We start from the raw sequence: 15,716 nt of genomic DNA on the forward strand, positions 1-15,716 counted from the left end.
GCTCTAAATGAAGTTTCTAAAAGAATATAAGACTGAAAAAGTCAGGGACGGTATTTCTCACAATCAAGTCAGAGCACCACCTCTACACAGGCATCAGAAGCAGAAATTTCCAGAGCCGGCTAAAGTGCTGCCTTTTGTGGTCATAGTAGCCATTTTGATGCCTTGAAGCATGCAATAATTTTTAAATCCCTCTCCTCTCAGATAAAGGCAAGTCAAGTCAGGAAGAATCAAGGGAGCTCTTAGGAGCAATACAGCCAAATAGGCGGCTCGGCAGACACTGAACACTACCCGGCGATTGGGTACTTTCATGAAGCAAGTGTCTGCCTTCAACATATACCCCAGAGGATTTCTTTTTTAAGCCTGAACATTCTCATAGCTCTCCTGTAATGGGTTGAATGGTGCCCCACTACCTACAAAAAGATATGCTCATCATTCAAAGCCCAGGCATGTTACCATCACATTATTTGGAAAGAAGGTCTTTGTAGATATAATTGTTAATGTTACCTCATCCAGTCAGTCCTTGTAGAAGGCAAGAAGAAAAAAAAAAAGACAGAGATAAGAGGGACATGTGGGAGCTAAAGAGAGGGCAGATGTCTGGGAGGATAAAAGCATTTGCTAAACAAGTATAAGGATCTGAATTCAAATCCTAGTAACTATGTAAAGAAATGGACATAGTACTCATTTTTGCAGCACATATACTAAAATTAGAATTATATAGTGAATACGAATGGTCCATGTACAAGGATGACATGAAAATTAATAAAGCATTCCATATTTTTAAATAACAGGAACTAACAATCGTTGGTCATTAATATCTCTCAATACCTGTGGATACAATTCCCCAATAAAAAGACACGGGCTAACAAAGTGATTTCTTAAACAGGATCCATCATTCTGCTGCATATAAGAAACATACTTCAGCAACAATGATAGGCATTACCTTAAATTAAAAGGCTGGAAAAAAGTTTTCCAAGCAAGTGGACCCAAGAAACAAGCTGGAGTACCCATTCTAATATCTAATAAAATAGACTTTCAAGCAAGATTAATCAAAAGAGGTGCAGGAAACTTCATATTTATCAAAGAAAAATTCAATCAAGATGATGTCTAAATTCTGAACATTTATGCTACAAATACAAGGACACACATTGAATCACACATTGAATCCATACATGAATAGTGGGAATCTTCAACACCGCACTCTCACCAGTTGACAGGTCATTGAGACAGAAACAAAACAAAGAAATAATGAAACTAAAAGAGGTTATGAAGCCAGGCGTGGTGGCGCACTCCTTTAATCCCAGCACTCGGGAAGCAGAGGCAGGCAGATTTCTGAGCTCGAGGCCAGCCTGGTCAACAAAGTGAGTTCCAGGACAGCCAGGGCTATACAGAGAAACCCTGTCTCGGGGAAAAAAAAAAAAAAAAAAGAGGTTATGAAACAAGTGGACCTAACAGTTATCTGGAGAACATTTCACCAGAACACAAAAGAATATAGCTTCTTCAAAGCAAGCCTCAACAGACACAGGAAAATTGAAAGAACACATTGAATCCTATCAGGCCACCATGGATTAAAGCTGGACTTCAACAACAACAACAGAAACAACAGAAAGCCTACCTATGCATAGAAACTGAACAACTCTATCCAATGACCACTGGGTCAGGAAAGAAATAAAGAAATTAAAAATTTTCTAGAATTCATTATATATGTAGGCACAATATATGCAGTCAGATGAGACACAATGAAAGCAATGCTAAGAGAAAAGTTCATACCGCTAAGTGCCTTCAGAAAGGAATTGGAGAGTCTTCATACTATCAATTTAAAAGTACACCTGAAAGCTCTAGAAAACAGAACCAAAAGTAAACACATCCAAAAGGAGTAGATAGCAGGAAATAATCAAAATCAGGGCTGAAATCAATCAATTAGAAACAAACAAAACAATATAAAGAATCAAAGAAACCAAGAGCTGGTTCTGGGATTAAAAAAAATAAAAAAATAAAAAAATAAACCAACTTCTATCCCGACTAACTAAAAGGCCAAGAGACAGTAACCAAATTAACAAATTCAGAAATGAAAAGGGAAGCATAACAATAGAATCTGAGGAAATCCAAAGAATGATTAGGTCTTACTCCAGATCAGGTAAACTATTGAAATAGTCTTATAACCACTAAGGATATAGAAGTATTCATTAAAAGTCTCCCAAACAAAAATGAAACAAAACAAAACAAAAAACAAAACAAAAAATACAAAAAAACAAAAACAAAACCCAGAGCTAGATTGTTTTAGTACAGATCTCTACCGACTTTCAAAGAAGAGCTAATATCAATACTCCTCACACTATTCCATTAAATAGGAACAGAAGGAATATTTCCAAACTCATTCGATGAAGGGGAGGGCAAGCTTGTACAACCACTCAGGAAATCAATTTGGCAGTTTCTCAGAAAATTGGAAATAGTTCTATCTCAAAACCCAGCTATACCACTCCTGGGTACATACCCAAAAGATGTTCCACCATACTGCAAAGACACTTGCTCAACTGTGTTCATAGTAGCTTTATTCATAATTGTCAGAAACTGGAAATAAACTAGATGTCCCTCAACTGAAGAATGGATAAAGAAATATGGTTTATTTACATAATGGAATGCTACTCAGGTATTAAAAATGAGGATATCATGAATTTTGTATGTAAATGGATGGAACTAGAAAATATCATCCTGATTGAGTTAACCCTGAACCAAAAGGAGGTAACCCTGAACCAAAAGGACACATATAGTATATACTCATTTATGAGTGGATATTAGCTATCAAGTATATATACTACAATCCACAGACCCAAAGAAAGCAAATAACAAGTAGGGCCCAAGGGATAATACTTGAATATTTCTCAGAAGGTGAAATAAAATAGATAGCAGAGGAGGATGGTTGGAGGTAACTGTAGGAGAGGGAATAAGGAGGTTAAGGGGGTTGGGAGATCAGGTACAGGGAGAGCAGGGAAGAGAGAACAGAAATCAGTGGTAGGCAAAGGGCATAGTGTACATCTCTAGGACCTGGGACAGAAGAGGTCCCAGGGAGTCTATGGGGGTGACTAGCTAAGACTTATAGCAGGGGGATATATAAAATACTAATTGACACCTCCTGTAGCCAGTAGAAGAGTAAGAACAGCCAACTACCCATAAAAACATTGACCCAAAACATGTCCTACAAACAAGATGTGGAAAGACAAAGATAGAGCAGAGAAGGGAATGGCCAACCCATGACTGGACCAAATTGAGACCCATTTCATTGGCAAGAATAATCCCTAACACTATTTATGAGGCTCTGTTATGCTTTCAGACAGGAGCCTAGCCCTCTGAGAATCTCCACCAAGCAGCAGATGGAAACAGATGCAGAGACCCATAGTGAAACATTAGGTGGAGCTCAAACTTGTGGAAAAGTTGGGGGAAGGATCGAAGCACCCAAACAGAATAGGGACTCCATAGGAAGATGAAGAAAGTAAACTAACCTGGACCCATATGGACACCCAGAGACTGAACCACTAACTAACCAGTGAGCATGGGCTGGACCTATGCCCACTGCACATATACCACAGATGTGTAGCTTGGTCTTCATGTGGGTTCCCCAACAATTTGAGCAAAGGCTGTACCTGAATCTGTTCCTGTCTGTGATCCCATTTCTCTAAATGGGCTGCCTTGCTTCACCTCAGTAGGAGAGGATGAGCCTAGTCCTACAGAGATTCGATGTGCCTAGTCCTACAGGGTGGGGTGATACCCAGGGGGGCATCCCCCTTCTCAGAAGAGAAAGCGAAATGGGAACAGGGAGGAACTGGGGGTGGAGAATACAGGGAGTAGATATTGGAATGTAAAGTGAATAGATAAATCAATGAGAAAAAAGAGAAAGATGACCATGTTCCTGCCTGCCTGCAATAGTAGTGCTGTAGAGCATAGAGACAGATCTGCACTGCCTTTCTGCCAGCCTAGCTGTGCTTCGGTTATAGACCCTGTGTCAGGGAAATACAGCAGAATGTGACAGAATGGTACACTCAATACCCTCCTATGATCTATGGGCATATACCTCTCTATATCCCTCTGCTCCTCTTCTTCTATATTAAGCTCTCTCTCTCTCTCTCTCTCTCTCTCTCTCTCTCTCTCTCTCTCTCTCTCTCTCGTATATATGGAAAAATGCTGATACGTGATCATGAAGACAATTGTTGAAGGGAAGCAGTCATCATTTTAAGAATGTTGGGAGCCACAGGAACTGAAAGATGCAGGAAATAATCCTCCCCTTGGGATTTAAGGAGAACCACCTGCAGATATCTCAGTTTGGCATTTCTGGTTTCTAAGACTATGATAGAAGAAGCTATTTTAAGATGCTAAACTTGTGATAACTCATTATACAAGTCATGGGCAAGTAATAGGAACCCATCATCCATCTAACAGTTACAGACAAACTGTAGCCCGTTATGTCCTTTTCTAAAAGAAAACTGTGAAATGTTTACAGACTAAAAGGCCATATTCATTATGAAATTATGCAATATAAAACTAATTATGTATGTAATATCACAAGACCAATTATAATTAAGTTCCTATCTTCTCTGTGTGTCACTCATCAAATTTTTGATTGTTGTTTTCTCATTTAATTTTCTTCACAATCCCTGTGTATTTTATTGTGTGGGTTTTACACAAAGCTGTAATTTTATGAAAATTATTATATATTTCACAGTACACTGAATAATGGTAGAATTTTATATATATATGTGTGTGTGTTAATATATTTTAGATGAATATTATAATTGTGCATTTTACATTTTAAAAGTAAGTAAACTTTGAATGTTAAATCTCCAGATATATTAAAGTATCCTTATCAATGATAACATTTTATTACCTTAAAATATATATCTGTTAACTTCATGTTATATTAAATGAAAATAAACTTAACAGTGCACAAAAAGTAAGTGTACATTAGTTTTGAGTTTGTACCTAGAACATTTCATATTCTGTCTACTGTTAGAACTGCTGAATTCTAGTTGATCATAAATTGTTCAAAATAAACATGACATCAGCAGTAGTCACAAAAGTTCTAGGTTTTCTCCATCATGGGCAACAATATTTCTGTGCATCCCATTTTTAGCTATTATGATGACTTGGAGAAAAATGTCCAGAAGGTAAGAGAACTTTCTGCTCTTCCAGGGGATCCAAGTTTTGTTCCCAACATCCACAGCAGAGGGCTCACAACTGTCTGTATCGCCACCTCCCAGGAATCTGATGCCTTTTAGACTCCTGGGTATCTGTACTCACTTGGTACATACTAAAACACACACACACACACACACACACACACACACACACAAATCCATTCATGTATGCACACATGCACACACACACATACAATAATTTCAAAAATGTAGAATATGTAGAATGATTTTACAATTTTTAATATATATTTTCCAGTGACTAATGAGGCTTAATTGTTCTTACTTCTTTATTATCCATTTGAGTGGACTAATGATGGAATCTATGATGAAATTTTTTGTTTCTATGTATTCCCTTGTTTGCTAATTTCTTTCTGATATCTATAATTTCTTCATAAGCCTTTCCATCCAATGGTGAGTTCTTATGGTATGTCTTCATTTTGGTGTAGTCCAATTGTTTATTTCTGTTATGTTTCAGAATTCTATGGAAAACCTACAAATTTAATATAAGAGTCTGGCATGTCTACTTCTAAAAGTTTCATTGCCTTTATCTTTAAATTTGGCTATGAAAGTTATCTGGAATTGATTTCAGACATAGGTATTAAAATATCTTAGTTACCTATGGGTATATGAATTTATTCCAAAATGTTTGTTTAAAAACCCCTCCCTCTATAATACACATCTACTCAAATAAAGATGGTTTTAGTGTTACTCTACTTTTCATATCTTGTGCTTTTTCTTCTCCTGCCTATTTCCCTGGCTGAACTCTCTATGTTGAGTAGCCTTGCCAAGCCTTGTGGCATACAGATACCAGCTCCCAGAAACACCCATGTCCTAGTTCCTAGAAGTTGTGAATACAATGCCTTCTAAGACAAATGGGATTCTATAGATGCAGGTAAAGTGAAAGCATCTGTGACACAGAGATGTTCCAACACCGTCCATGTAGACCTAATCTAACTAAGTGTGTTCTTAAAGGAGACATGTCCCAGCTGAAACCATTGTCACAGATTTTCCTAGTCTCATGAGACTAAGCTATGATGATGGTATGTCTTTTGAAAGTGAAAGGGAAGGCCACTAGGTAACAGGTGCTAACAGCTTAAAATAGAAACAAACGAACAACCAAACATTAGTACCCAAAGAAATGTGTTCACAGCTTTCAGAAGGAGCATCAAGTCACCTTGTTATTTTCTATAAGCAAAAGCTTCCTTGGAAAAATAAGCTTATCTCTAGTGATTTCTTGATATGTGGTTCCACAAACTCAAATTTGGTGTATGTTCCATGGAAAGAATACGTATCACCGTTTTGGAGGTATTAGTTTCTGCATGTGTTGTTAACTAGTTCCAAATGATTTCGATTGGGTCTTTCAAATATTATATATTCTTTCAAAATGATTTTAGATAATTTGCCTAGTACTTCAATTCTTCCAATTTTTGCTTTATCTTTTGAAGTTAAGTGAGTTCACAAAAGTGTTCACACATAGTTAATAAAATTATTACATGCATTTTCAGGGTACAGTATATTTAAACACATGCATAATTTGTACCTATCCAAATGGTAATTTGCATATCCATCAACCTTGACATATATTATTTCTTTCTCTGGGAACATTCATATTATTTCTTACAGCCATTTAGCCATTTTGACATACAAAATACATTGCAGATAACTAGACTCGCTATGGTAGTTTGAATGTAATATTCCCCAATAAGTCTCTGCCATTTGAATGCTAGGGACCCAATGGGTGGCCCTCTTGGAAAGATTAGGAAGAATGTCATTGTTGGAAGAGGAAAGGTATGTCATCAACCGTGAACTTAAGTCTTCAAAAGACTCCTGCCCTCCCAGTGGTTGTTCGCTCAGCTCTCTGCTTTTAAACTCTCAACTGTTGCTCCCGTGCCATGCCTGCCTTTACTATCAATATACTCATTAGCATTACAGCATACTTACCTTTATCACTTTATTTATCTATTTATATGTGTTGTGTATGTACCTTTGTGTGTTCATGTTCACATGTGTGAGGGCTCAGGTAACCATGTGTGTCTTTCATAATTGCTCTACACTTTATTGACTGAAGTTGAAACTAGGGTTTGCAGATTGAACTACTTTAACTAGCCAGCTTGCCACAGGAATCGTCTGTCTACTTGTTATGACTACAAGCAGGCTACCAAGCCTACCTGGCAATCTCATAGGTAGCAGAGATATGAATTCAGGTCCTCACATTTGTGGAGTGAATGTTTTGTGTACTAAGCCATCTCCCAGCCCTACTTATGGATTTCGTAAGATTAAAATTTTTCTTAGGTATATTTCTCTATTTTAAGTGTATCTATATTACCTGTGCTCAGATTTGCATGGCTTATTTTTTGTTACCTTCCTTAAACTCTTACATGTTTATTTATCAAAACTATGTTTCTTATAGTCAAAAGATTGTGTATCTTTGCTTTGAATAATCAATTAGTGTTATGTAATTTAATCTGATCGATTAGGCTTTATGTAATTTCTGATGCATTTCCTTTTAAGATTGCCATAAACTAGTATCTGTACCAGCTTTGGATCTTAACATACTGGAGTCTCATTCACTTCCTCCTGGCTGCAGTTTGTCTTCATGTGCATTAATTTAATACATTTTAAACCTCACAACACATTGTAACCATTTATATGCATTTATTGTCTCTTCTCTTTGCTTTTATTTCATTTTCATGTCTGCTTCTGAGATTATTTTTCCTGCTTCACTTAGCATTATTTTTTTACTTACAAATGTTCTCAAATAAATTTTAGGTTTGTTCATGTGGAAACATCTTTAATTTACCCTTAAAAATATTCTCAGGGCAAAGGTAGTAGATTGCTGTTAAAATATTATCCCAGCATTTGAAATGCTCTTAGTTCAATCATGAGTAGTAGGGGGAAGATGTTTTTAGTGTGTGCAGAATCAGAGTGTTAAGTCAGTTTTATTTTCTATTTTTGTTTAAAAAGTATCTCTCCATCTAATTCTGTTTTTTTTTTTTTTTCATTTCTTTTTGAATGATAGCTGTCAGTCTTAAAGATTTCCTGTTTCAGGCCCCCCCCCCTTTTTTTAGCCTTTTTTTCAGCTTTGTTTTGTCCATAAATATTTATTGATAATGTCATATGTGTCCTTTTCTCTGTATCTTTATGATTAAAGTTCTAAGAATTCTTAAATCTATAGAAACATTTTTCAAATTTCTAGAAAATACACAGCCATGATTTCCTATGGATTGCTTGCCTTGTTCTTACTACCCATCACCATGGGAACTTTGACGGCACATGTGTTAGCTAGCATCTTTTGTCATGCATCACATTTCTTTTGCACTCAGATCGTTTCTGTGTTGTTGTTTTTTTCTCTATGCTTCAGTGAAAATATTCACCCCAACTATTTCTAGGTACATAATAAGCATATCAGTGAGAGCTTCCTAGACTTAATAACTACTGAGCTGAGATGAACCATCTTAAATCTGGCCTGCATCATTTCAAATGTTGGGATCTCAGGTTGAATAAAAAAGGAGAAATTGAGGAGAGCTCTCATGTTCATTTCTTGCTGCCTCCTGACTGCAGGTACAAGAGACCAGCTACCTCATGTCCTACCTACCGTGCCTCTCCTGTCATGATGAAGTGTATAACTTCAGACTGTGAGTCAAACTAAATGCTTCCTCCAGAAGTTGTCTTTGTCAGGGATTTGATCATTGCAATGAGAAAAGTAGCTAAGACTGACTATTTTATGTAACAATAACTGTGTTTCACTTTAATAAAATTATGTATTATATGTTGTTTTTATAAACTAGAGACCATGGCGATTTTGAGCCCATATTTTATAGCTCTAATATCTGGATCCTCAGTAGGTTGTTTTCTGTTTTGTTTTTTCTCTCGTGCTCTTAGTTATTGAAATGTCTAATAATTTCTCATGGATTATTGGATGTTGCACAAGGGTAAGCAAAGTTTCCTGAAGCTGGGTTCTTAGCTGAGATATAACTTCACCCAATTCCGGGACTGAGATTTCTTAAGTTGAGTTATAGGTTTTGCTTTCTCAGGTTCATCTCTACCCCACAACCTGTAGCTTTCTGAGAAGGCTTCCAAAAGGAAAAATTTTATCTCACCCATGAGAGTGTAAGAAACTTAGTTCTGGATCTGTGACCTTTCTGCCTAGCATCTCAGCACACCCGCTTGTAGAGTTAAGAAACTGAGAAGTTAGCTGGGCTCTCCTGAAGCATTGGAGCACGAGAACAGGCAGATTCCTGAGTCAGAGACCAGCCTATTCTATAGGGCAAGTCTAGGACAGCCAGGACTACACAAAGAAACCCTGTCTCAGAGGGGACTGCGGGGGGGGGGGGGTGTTATGCATCATGTCTTAAGGACAAAAAAAATAAATAGTCACATAATGTCCTTGCTTATTTGTCTCTCTTTTAACCATGCTCTCTCATGATCTGGCTGTTTCTGCTTCCACAAACTTCAATTTCTGTCTACCTGTGGCCTCATGGTTCCTATTGGTTTCTTTCTGATCTGTCCGCTAAGCCTTCCCTGACTACGTATTTGTACAAGAAGTCCTTATTCTGTACTGAGGAAAAGCAAATGCCATCAGAAAGTGACAACTCCTTCAAGATTTCCTACTCTCTGAGACTGCAAATCCTTACATCCTGGTTCTGCTATTACTTTCTAACCATCTCTTTGATTGTTCCCAGCAAGAGATAGCTTCTCGATATGCTATTATGGGTACATCATCTCACTGTATTTTATAATTTTATAGGAGAATGTATTTGTTTTAGCTCATAGTTTGAATAGATACAGAGTGTCAGAAACATGTTGTAGCTAATTCCTTACAGCTCAGTGGATCAGGAAACAGGGAAATGGCAAGGAAGTGACACGGTGAGACAGAACTATAAAACTCAGAGCCCAGAACTCAGACATTTACTTTCTCTTAAAGATTCCACAACTTCCCTGGTAGCATCAGGTGGAGATCAAATCTTTAAACATATGAGCTTGTGGAAACATTAATTTCAAATCTGGTCAGATTGTTCATGACCACCTCGTACTGTGAAAGGAACTTAGTATAACTACAGAAATCACCATACCAGTTAACAGTTCCAACGCCATTCAAATGTGTAAATGTTGTTGATCTTTGACTTACCTTTGCTGTTTAGAGCACCTGCTGCTCTTGCAGAGAAACTAGGTTTGGTTCCCAGACCCACGTGGCAGCTTACCTCCATCTGTAACTCAAGTTCCGGGTGTTCTGACACAAAGTTATTGCCTTTGCAGATTCCGATCACATACCAAGTACAGAGACAATATGCAGACAAAACACTTATACACGTGAAATAAAAATTAAAAAGTTGAAGTGTATCTATAGAGCTTCTTCTGAGACTTAGGGCATTCTTTTAATTATGAAACCTCATTATAATAAAAGCAAGTGATAGATAGTCCCTTGCTTCTCAATCTGAACCCAAGTCAGAGACATAGAAAGCCAGATGGGGATGCAAGCACCTTTAGCCCCATTGTTGAGGTTGGGTCAGAGATGAGATTTCTGGGGCTTGTGGGTCTAGCTTTAGTGAGAGACCCTGAATCAAAGGAATAAGGTGGAGAGTGATAAAATTTGACACATTGTGCCCTCCTTTGGTCTCCATGCAAGAACAGGTGCATTTACCCACAGTCATAGGCACAACATGACATATCCATCCATCCATCCATCCATCCATCCATCCATCCATCCATTTGTCTGTCCATCTGTCCATCCATCCATCCACCCACCCACCCACACACACACACACACACACACACCCCACACACACGAGTCAGAGAGACAGAGAGATAGAGAGAAACTAAATAACAAGATAGAGAAAAAAGCTAAGTTCTGTATTTCTTATATACAGTTGTAGAGACTGAATATTCCCATTTAAAAGGGAAGAATGGGAAAAATAGCAAGAAAACCTCTGACTCAGCCATCAGGAAAAGCAACAAAGCCCATAGTTTCAAATCCAGCCAGCATCTGAGGCTTTCAAGGTACAGCCTAATTTTCAATAAGTCTGGGGAGCCCCACCTGTCTCATTTTGTTGCCTTTGGTACATGTGACTTCTCACTTGGGTAAGCTCTGCTTGTCTGAAGCATTCCTTGGAGAACAACCCATGTTTCTGGCATCTCTAATATCTGGATGTCTCCACTGCACCTTAGATCTTTACCTTCTCAATCATACACAACCCAATCAGGATCTCCATACAAGGAACCCAACCTTTGCTTGATCTGTGGTGCTAGCAAGCAGAACCTGATCATTTTTAATCCTCTATGTCCGCAAACCCAGTGCCATGTGAGCAACGTCTCTTCCCACTGACAGCTTGTGATATAGCTGGGTTCTCTGGAATCACAGCAGCAGCTGCCTCTGTGTGCCTTCACAAGGAAGCCTGGCAAAGCACTTCACTGGATATCTGCTTGTGTCACAGATATCATGGGGTTCTGTCTTCTTAAAGACTTTTCTTTCAAATTGGTTTGTGTTTCTATACCCAGAAGCACTCCATCAGTGGAGTCTTTTCCTTAGGGATCTTTTCCTACCACTCTCCTAGCAGAGAACTCAAATTTCTTCTTAAAGATACTTGTCTCTGTATAGCCTCTTAATCTATACCTTTTCTCTTCTAAACTTTAACTGGTTTCAGGCTACTTTCCTAGCCAAGCTGTACATTTGTTTGTTGGTTTGTTGGTTGGTTTTGTTTTGATTTGTTTTTATGTCTTCTTCCTTATATTCTGTTATGTTCCCTCTCACAGTAAAATTGAATAAGTGCACTGAGTACTTATTATCAGTCCACAGCCTAAGTTTCTAAGGGCTTGAAATTTTCTCCACCTAAAAAGGGGGAAGAGAGAGAGAGAGAGAGAGAGAGAGAGAGAGAGAGAGAGAGAGAGAGAGAGAGAATAGCAAGTCCTTTTTTTGTTGCTTGTTTTTTGTNACAGCCTAAGTTTCTAAGGGCTTGAAATTTTCTCCAAGAAAGAAGAAAGAAAAGAGAGAGAGAGAGAGAGAGAGAGAGAGAGAGAGAGAGAGAGAGAGAGAGAACATAGCAAGTCCTTTTTTTGTTGCTTGTTTTTTGTTTGTTCATGTCAGCCTCACACAAATTTTCAGAACATGAGTACACTACACCCAAATTTATGAACAAAATGTAACATGCATTGCCTTGATCACTGATAGAGTTCCTATGTTCTTGCAACAGCTCACATGCACAGCCTACTCTCTAAATTAGAGTTGACATTCTAGTCTTTTGAAACACTGCAGCATGGGTGTAGAGCATTCTAAGGCTCGGCTACTCCACAGCTCTCAATCCTTCTCCATTCCTTCCATAATCCTGTTATAAAATCCTATATAATCCACATGACTAGATTGATATTAGCAATTGTCCCATTTCTCTTGGTGCCAATCATCTCTCACTCTCTCTCTTTATTTTTTTCACTATTGTTTCTAAATATCTGGCAAAGGGTAACTTAGGAAGAGCATACATGTTTTTCTTTGTTTTGTTCTGTGTTGTTGTTGTTGTTTTGTTGGGGGGTTGTTGTTGCTCTTGCTGTTGCCGTTGTTGTTGACTATGTGTCTGAAAGGATATAATCCACCATGGCAGGGAGATCATGGTGTCAGTAGACTATGCAGTAGAGAGTGCCAGGTGCTTGCTCGTGTTCATATGTGAAGACCAAGAAGCACAGTCAGTCTTATTATAAAACAACTCTGCAAGTATTCTACATGGAATGAATACTTTTCTCTCGTTTATAACCTTACTAAAGATGTACCTAATACTTATTTTGACATATCTGACAAGCACAAAATCAGCATTGTGTAGGAAGACCATAATTTATTTGCTCAGTTACTTCCTAATGGATCCTGGTTTTTAGTTTTCATCGTCAAACATTTCAACATGGATAAAAATAAAAAACAGCAAAATAAGCACCTATCTAGTCTCCACCTAGATTCAACAATGTTGGCATTTTATGTCTGCTCTTCAGAAATTCAGTGCATCTCCTATCATACTTTTCATCAATATCACAGTAAACTCAGTGATTTTGTGTATTGTTTCAGTAAGATAGAATAAATAATTCATTGAAGAATAAACCTGTACTGTACTTCTCCCTTCTCTACAGGGAAGATATTTTAAAACCTACACTGAACACCTAAAGTTGTAGACAGTATAGAACTATATTTATGTTATATATTTCCTGGCCATATATATCTATCCCCTAGTTTGCTTTATTTTTATCGCTGTGATAAACACCATGAACAAAAAAAAATCTTTGGAAAGGAAATGGTTTCTTTTGGCTTACACTTTACTGTCCATCATGAAAGAAAGTTGAGACCGGAACTCAAGTTAGGAACCAGGAGTCAGAAGCAGAGACCGTGCATCAATTCTGCTTACTGGCTTGCTCCTCTTGGCCTCCTCAGCCTGATTTCTCATACAATGAAAGACCACCTGCCTATGAGTGACACTGCCCCTGCAATGTGCCCTCTTAAATTAATCATTAATTTTAAAAAAATGTCCCACATACTTGCCTACAAGCCAATCTGACAGGGGAATTTTCTCTGTCGTGGGTTTCTCTTCCCAAATGACTGTAGTATATGTCAAGTTGTCAAAAAACTAACACAAAAATAAAAGATTAATAACTATAGCATTGTAAAATAGAACAATTATAAAAATATATAAAATAAAAGTAATTATATTCTCTTCTCTCTTCCTCATCTTCCTTCTCTCCCTCCTTTCAATTTCTCTCTTCTCATTCCTTCTTCTCTCCCTCCCCCTTTTATTCCCTCTCTTTTTTGCCAAACTATGTCACACATGCATGTGCTAAATAAGAAGATTATTTTTATCCTAGACAAGTTTTTATCACATTATTTATAATGGAATTTAAAACTTGTGAATTATTTCTGCCATTTTCCACTTCATATTTCTAGTCGCCCATTCAGAATAAATGAAATCACAGAAAATAAGACTTTAGTTAAGATGAAAAGTCATATACTATATATAATCCTGTGCTTGCTAACTTAGACCTATAAACTATAAAATATATTCTAAGTTCTGAGGTTGCTTATTCAAAATGTAGGTGCATTTAAATTTTCAATGAGTAATTTGAATATAGTTCTTTAGAAAATTTGCACTCCCAAAATGCAGCATGTAGGAGCTCCTATGAAGGAGGAATCTTTGGATGTTCCCTTTGTGTGTCTCATCAGGTGATGCTGGCATCCTATGATACACTCAGTTAGCACCTGAAAGCATCCTTATTAAGGCACTGCTTTTTTTAAACCAAGGGCATTTTACAGAGCCTTAAGTGATCCCTGAAAAAAGCAAATATTATTGATATGAATCTTGAAATTTTAACTCTGATCATCTAACTATATGCAAATCATGAAAGGATCTAATCACCTACGCACACATGAAAGAGAATGCAGTTAAAAAAAAAAAAAAAAAGCACTATCAAAGTAAAGCAAAGGAGAGTCCTGTGTGGAGATCAGGCCAGTCTTGTGTGGTAAACCTTTTCAGGTGGATATTGTGCAGTCTCATCTCCTTATTTCCTGTCATGGAGAATCAAATAAAATGTTTCCTTCCATGAAGACAATTTAAACGTTATGATGGCTAAGAATGTACTTATGTTAAATGAAGACAGCTGCCAGAGCTTATTCTACTTAGTTTAGAGAAAATTAATTGACAACTTGCTTTGTCAAACTGTTTAGGCAGTTCTGAGCAAGAAAACAGAAAACATCTTTCCCTGAAGTGGTAAAAGCTGAACGCCTTGCCAGTGGCTGGCAGACATTGGCAGAGTAGGCATGCCTGCTAAATGCCACCAATTGAATGATGATTAATTAATTGAAGCTGTATCTGTGTTTCATTTTTCCATTTCATGAAATATTTACAGTCATCAGTGACCATGTTGTTCTCCTACTTTATCATTAGTAACTAACATTTGTAAGGCTTTGACAAAATTTCCAGAACTTGCATGTCTGTTTTGTTTTTTTGAAAATAGACTCTTTTCTTATACAATATATTCTGATTATAGCCTCCCTCCACTCCTTCTAGGTTCTCTCAATCTCCCCAGCCCTAAAGATCAAATCTCTTGTGGCTTTCATTAGAAAAAACAACAGACTTCTACGAGATAACAACCAAATATGGCAAAAGAAAATTCAGAAAATGAAGCCAAAGCTATCATATTGAAGTGACATGATAACCAAACAGAAATAAAATGTTTCCAAGAGCAGGCGTAAGAGTCAGAGGCCCACTTTGTCTTAGTCTGGAGTCTTACAAAAATATTAAGCTAATAACTATAACTATATGTTATTAATAACTATAGTATATATGCAGATGATCTGGCACAGGCACAGAATAGGCCCTGTATTTGCTGTATTTGTTGTATTTCTCTGAAGTAATACTCCTTGTTTAGTTGATACCGACAGGCTTGTTCTCCTGGTGACATCCATCTCCTCTGGTTCTTATCATCTTTCTGCCTTCTTTTCTACAGGATTCCCTGAACTCTGAGGGGAGACATTTGAGGAACACCTCTCATTTTGATACTTTCTCCATG

At 37.4% G+C, this 15,716-nt stretch overlaps 1 non-coding gene across 1 annotated transcript; it reads left to right on the plus strand.

Moving 5' to 3' along the window:
• Positions 1-674: 674 nt before the first annotated feature.
• Positions 675-779, plus strand: LOC115064672. The gene has a single exon (XR_003844485.1). It is a non-coding gene; the product is annotated as a U6 spliceosomal RNA (small nuclear RNA).
• Positions 780-15,716: the final 14,937 nt, after the last annotated feature.

Source organism: Mus pahari, chromosome 8 (genome assembly GCF_900095145.1).
Source record: "Mus pahari chromosome 8, PAHARI_EIJ_v1.1, whole genome shotgun sequence".
NCBI classification, from domain to species: Eukaryota; Metazoa; Chordata; class Mammalia; order Rodentia; family Muridae; genus Mus; species Mus pahari.